Consider the following 6,916-nt stretch of genomic DNA (forward strand, 5'->3'; position numbering starts at 1 on the left):
CATCATTCTTGCATCAGTTCCTTCATTTTCATGTATTAATAACTACTAATTCTGGTGATATATCAATAGCATAGCACTTACTTAGCATGCATTTGGATTTCAATTCTATCAGAATCATTGCAAAATAAATAAATTAAAAACTGCTGTCTCATAAATACATTGTGTTATTCTGTACATTAATGACACATGGTGCTAACCAGTGCTGACCAGTGGCAGAATTATTGCCAAAAGATGCAGATATCTAAAGAACTATATAATTTTTTCATAAAAACTCTGCTGCTTTCTAGATTTATCAAGTAATTATGTCTTCTGAGTTTTAATTTAGGAACAGGTTTAATAAGGCTGCAATATATCTATCATGCTAAGATTTTATGAGGATCCATGCACATGAAAGTTACTCTTTGTTAGTTCCCATTATCCTTAGGATCCCCAATACCATCCCCACATATTGAGTCCTACAATGTCTCTTGAATAATAACCTAAATAACTTTTTATTTGAAAAAACTATTTTTAATATTGGGAAGTATAATACAATGTTTTGTTCTATGAATACACTATATAAGGATTTAATGAATTTAATTAGCATAAACATCATGCCATCAACATCATTTTGGTGATTAGAACACTAAAATATGAGGAGTTTATGATTTTTAAATATGTAATGCATTATTAACAATGATTGCCAAAAAGTGAAATAGATCATTAAATCTTTCCTTCTTTTTTCTAGGCAACAATAATAGCTTCTACTGTTCTGTTTATGTGAAAACAATTTATGAAGAGTCCTTATTTGAGAAAATGTACCATATATCTTCCTGTGCCTTTTAATTTTACTCAATATAATTTCTCTTATTTCTATCCATGTTGCCTCAATTATACAGTTTCCTTTCAAAACTATATAGTATTTTAACTGTATGCAAAAGAACTCCATATGCCTACCTCATTACTTCTTCAAAATTATATAATCAAACCAAATTAATTCACAACCTTTTTCCCCATCCTAAATATACCATCCTTGAATGTTTTCTATGTCTATATTAAGTGGGATTACTAGAAGAGTAGGTTTGATAAAATATGCATATATTGAATGTTATGAGTACTTTTTCCGCCAGCCTGGACCCAGAGCCACACCAGCCCTAAATAACACACAGATATGCTGTATTTGATATAATGCTGTTGGCCAGATACTAGTTTCTTATTGGCTAATTCTGTCTTAAATATTAACCCATTTTTATTAATATAAGTATTTCCTCATGGTCTCATCTTACCGGAGAGAGGGCCTTGCGTTTTACTCCCTCTGTCCTCCATCTTGACACTCCTCCCTACTACTTCCTCTCTCCTTCTAGTCTCCAAGTCCCACCTCTCTTGCTTTCCCATTGGCCAACAGTGCTTTATTTATTAACCAGTAAGAGAAACTTATATACACAATGACATCTCCCATCATCTCCTCTTTTCTTTCTTATTTTAGAATTTTTATTTTAAAAGGGTTTTAACTTTAACATAGTAAAACATATAACAAAACAGTTATCAAGAACCATAATTAACAATGTTCAGTCCATTAACATTTAGCAAGATTTAAAGAAAATTTTTCGATCCTATCTTTGTGAGTCTAAAGTCCTATATGTAACTTAACTTTAATTCTAACTAAGGAAAATTATAACCATAACTATTTGTCTTCAACTCCATCAAATATCACAGAAGGATAGCATATAAACTCTAGAAATGACAAAGACAACTTGCCTGGTTAGTCACCCGAAGTTCTTCTGTAATGTTCCATCTGCAGTCCATAGGCCATAGTGTGTCAGGCAGACTCCTCAGCAAAGCAGGAAACTTAAAACTGTCGACCTGTATTGGCAGTTTGTCAGTCAATTTTTTTCTGTGTCCTGCAGACTGTCTGGCAGACTCTTCCATGAAGCAGGAACCTTATAGCACTCTCTACCTTGTTCCAGCAGTAGCTTTTCTATGGGTCCTGCATGTCCAGTTGATATAGCATAAAGTCAAACATTCCAGACAAGAGCAGTATCTTGCTCAAATGGCTAGTCTTTCCATATTGGAAGCAAACTCCATAGAGTTTCTTCGATGTCCATCTTCCTTTCTGATGCAGGTGGTGTTGTCAGGAGCAGTTGTGTCTCACTGTCAAGAAAAACCCTAAACCATTATAAATGTCATATTCTGTAGGTCTATGAAAGGTTTGAAGGATGCCTATTCATCTCAAATACATCTCTATATATCTAGAAAACCTAACTAACTTAAATCTAAGTTTTGACTATCATAGGAAACTATAATCTGTACTAAATTATGCATTATATTTAAATGAGCTATATAAACTCAATACCTAAACAAGAGGAGAAATATACATATCACATAATTGACCTTAAATATGTATCAATAAATGAAAATCCATACTAAACCAAAGTATACATTTCTATACCATAACCCCCTTTTTGCCTTTAAAAAAGATTGGTTGTGGTCATTAACCATTTATAACCAACTCCATTTAAATGAAAACAAACATTTATAAAAAAATATTTGGGAGTCCTTCTTTCCAAATTGCTTCCTGCTGGTAGGGGGCGCTGTCATAGGGAATCCTAATAAGACACAGAAATCCTGGATGTAGTGGTCAGCAATGCTGCCTTGTTCCAAGGACATTGCTTGAGGGTGCTTGCATGATCAAACCATGTTAATCTGGAAGGAATCCACAGTTTTACATATTCTGTGGAAACAAAAATAGAAATCCTTTTCCCCAGTAACCTGTCCTTGAACTTAAATTTTTAAGTCAAATTATTTTTAAAATATGTAAATTAAATAAATCCAGCAGCATTTCTTTTAACAGTTGTTGTTATATCCTCAGCAGTCAAATGATACAAAGACAATAAATACCGTACAATATCCAGATTCTCTCTGTGCTTTCAATGTTTACATGGCTTTTTTATTACTCTATTTCTTCTATTTTTTCAGTTTTTGAGACAGAGTGTCTCTGTGTAAATTTTATCTGTCCTGAAATTAACTCTGTATACCAGGTTTACTTTGATATCACAGAGATCTGCTTGCCTCTGCCTCCCAAGTGCTGAGATTAAAGGCCTGTGCCACCACACCCAGCTATTCTCTTTTTATTTTTTTAAGCCATTGTATCCTGTTTATTTTTCTCTCCCAAGTCTATGTATATTTTAAAACACACAGTAAACCTTAGAGGTTTCTCTTAATCTGAATCTGTCTTTACTGTAAATGTTTATCTTTTTGTAGTTGCAAGTCTTTTATCTTGTAATCAACAACATTGCTAAAATGAAAGTCACAGCTGTTTCAGCCGCGGTCTATCCAAGATGGCTGCGGGTATGTTTATTGCCAGATCTGAGAGCTGTGCTCACTGCCTTGGTCTACGCTGCCATCCAGCAGCATGTTGCCGGCTTGCAGATGTGGTCACTGCCATTGCCAGCTCTTGTACACACCATTCATTTGTTAACAGAGCTCTTTAATAGCCATGTGGTATTTTTGCCACTTATGCTGAGTCAGGAAACCTCTCTTAAAGGAGCCGCACAAATCTCTGCTTGTCTCTAGCAAAGCAAAGCCCAACTGAGAAAAATGCTGTTACCAAGAAGCCTTGCTTGTCTCTGTTCTTTTGTTTCTAAAACTATTTTTTAAGCTTTTGTTAAGTTTTAAGTGGAATTTCTTATTAGCCACGTTGAAGGTGCCATTATGATTTCCTGAAATGCTGGAGGCTATGGTTTATGGGAGATAACAAGTCAGATGTGTTTCTTTCCCTTTAACAAGTTTGTTTGACCCATATGCACCAGATTGCTTGATCACATGCAGGCAGGAGATTTACAGCATGGAAGTGTGTCAGGATGTATGCTTGCCCCTGATTGGACCTGATGGAAAATACAATGAATTATGGGTTTTCCTTCTTAAGTGACTAGAAACAATTTAGACCACATCTTATACAAACGAATTAAAAGTTGGAGAGAAAATATCCATATTAGTAGAATCAGAAATGAAAGGGGGAGCATAACAACAGATACCTAGGATACCCAGACTGTCATAAGGACACACTTTAAAAACCTGTACTCCACCAAATAAGAAAATATAAAAGAAAAGAATAATTCAATGCAATCCCTGTGAAAATTTAAACAAAATTCTTTACAGATCTTAAGTGATAATTCTCAACATCATATAGAAACACACACACAATCCTGAACAATAAAACAACTGCTGGAGGTACCAACATCCCTCAAATATCCCTGAATTCACGTTGTAGTAGACAACTATAGTAATAAAATCCATATGATATTTTCATAAAAACAGACACACTGACTGATCAAAGTTATTGAAGACCTAGACATAAATTCACACACCTATGTATACGTGATATTTGATAAAGAAGCCAGGAATGCACGGTGGATAAAAGAAAGCATCTTCAATAAACAATGCTGGTAAAAATTGATATCAGTATGTAGAAGCATGCAAATAGACATACACACACACACACACACACACACACACACACACACACACACATATATATATATATATATATATATATATATCTCCCTGCACAAAATTCAAATTGTAGTTAACCAAAGTCATTAACATAAAACCAGACACAGTGAACCTAACAGAAAAGAAAGGGAACAGCCTTGAGTGCCTTGGCACAGGAGTCTACTTTCTGAACAAAACACTGATAGTGCAGATATTAAGGACAACAATTAATAAATGTCATTTTGTGAAACTGAAAAAAATTTTGTAAGGCAAAGACCACCATCAATAGGACAAAATGACAGCCTACAGAATGGGAAAAGATTTTCACAATTCTACATCCCCCCAAAAAAAGGGGATATATATATATATGTGTGTGTGTGTGTGTGTGTGTGTGTGTGTGTGTATTATAAAATATATGGAGAATAAAAGAATAAAAGAAACTAGATATCAAAAAATAATCAAATTAAATGTGAGGTACAAACAAAGAATTCTAAATAGGAATCTCAAATGTCCAGGAAACACTTAAAGAAAGGTTCAACATCCTTAGTCATCAGGGAGATGCAAATCAAAACTAATTTGAGATTCCATTTTGTATCTGCCAGAATGGCTAATATTAGAAACGCAAGTGACAACTCATGTTGGTCAAGATATAGAACACACTTCATTGCAAGTGGGATTGCATAGTTGTGAAGCCACTATGGAACTCAATAAGGCAGTTTCTCAGAAAACTGAGAATTAATATACCATCAGATCTAGCTCTACTTTTCTTGGGCATATATCCAAAGGATGCTTCATCCTATCACAAGGACCCTTGCTCAACTGTGATCATAACAGCTTTATTCTTGATAGCCATGAATTGGAAACCACATAGATATTCCTAAACAGAAGAATAGATTAAGATAATGTGGTATATTTATACAATGGAAGGTTATTCAGCAGTTAAAAAATGCATCATTAAATTTGAAGGCAAATGGATGGAACTAGGAAAAATCATCCTCAGTGAGGTAATGCATACCCCAAAAGACAAACATGGTATGTATTCACTTATACATGTGTATCAACTGCTAAGTAAAAGATAGTCAAGCTAAAAACCGAAAGACCCAGAGAGGTGTGGGAAAGAGGATGACGATAGGGGAGATGCATTGAACTCCTTGGAAATGGGAAGGAGAAAAGATTGTGTGAGTGGACTGGGGTTAGGTAGAGACAGGAGCAGGAGGAATCAGGTCGGAGGAGAGGTAGAGAAAAAAGTACAGGGAGAGGAAGCATGAATTTGTGGGCATAAAGAGGCAGTGTAGAAACCTAGTGCAGAGTAAACTGACAGGAATCTATGAGGGTGTCCCTAGTGAGGACTCTTAGTAATGGGGGATACAGAGTCTGAATTAACCATCACTTGTAACCAGTCAAAACTTCCAGTGGTGGGACTGGGTTACATTTGGTTCGGTTGTTGGCTGAGGGTTAATTTTAGCACAGAAGTTTGTTCGCTGAAATTGATAGTGGGTCCCCATTGTTGAGGATAACATTCACACCACTTATTGAATGTGGTGAGGTCAAGCTGGTGATCAATTGGAAACTTTACCCCTGTGTTCTATTCTCTTTGACATGAGAAGTACTCTGCAGGCTACCAAAAGAGAAACCTGGACACAGGTGTAGCCGCAAACCCTGTCCTATCTGCAAGATGTGCTGGGGCAATGGTGGTACAGAACTTGTGGGAGTGTCCAACCAATGTTTTGTTTAACTTAAGACCCATGCCATGCAAGGGAGCCCATGCCCTACAATGCATGGATGGCCATGGACAAGAGACTGAATAGTCCAAAGACCTAGGGTAGAGTAAAACAAGACTGGAAAAAAATCCATGAAATGATTCCTAATGATGTTCTGACATACTCATAGATTAGTGCTATGTCCAGTTGTCATCAGAAAGGTTTTCTCTGGCAGCAAATGAGAGTTTATGCCAAGACCCATAGTGAGACATTATACAGAGGGAGAATCTCCATTGGAGGTATCTCTTGGGTTTCTCACCTGGGAGCTTGGCAAACCCTGCTGAATAGGGAGAAGAAAGTTTCTAGGAGTCATAGGGGATGGAGGGCACCAAAACATGGACTGAGCAGAGCTTATATGGGTTCACAGAGACTGAAGTGGGAAGTACTGGGCCTGCAGGCATCTGGGGGAGGGAAGGAGGGAGGTGGGCAGGAGCTGGTAGGAGTGGTGGTATTTGAAATGCTAGTTGTGATGTATTGTAAGAGAGAAGAATCTATTAAAGAAAACAATTTGTGCATGCCTGCTTATCTTCTGGGGCTAAATTATCCAGCTGTAATTAGCTGGAGGTCAGTACCATTAATCTTTGCTCCCCTAGGACAATAGATTCTGATCAACTTGGTCTGAATGACCAGCTGTGATTATTAAGAGGCCAGCATCAATGAGGTGAAATATTCTGAAGAGTATTTAT

Source organism: Phodopus roborovskii, unplaced genomic scaffold (genome assembly GCF_943737965.1).
Source record: "Phodopus roborovskii unplaced genomic scaffold, PHOROB, whole genome shotgun sequence".
In the NCBI taxonomy this organism is placed as follows: domain Eukaryota; kingdom Metazoa; phylum Chordata; class Mammalia; order Rodentia; family Cricetidae; genus Phodopus; species Phodopus roborovskii.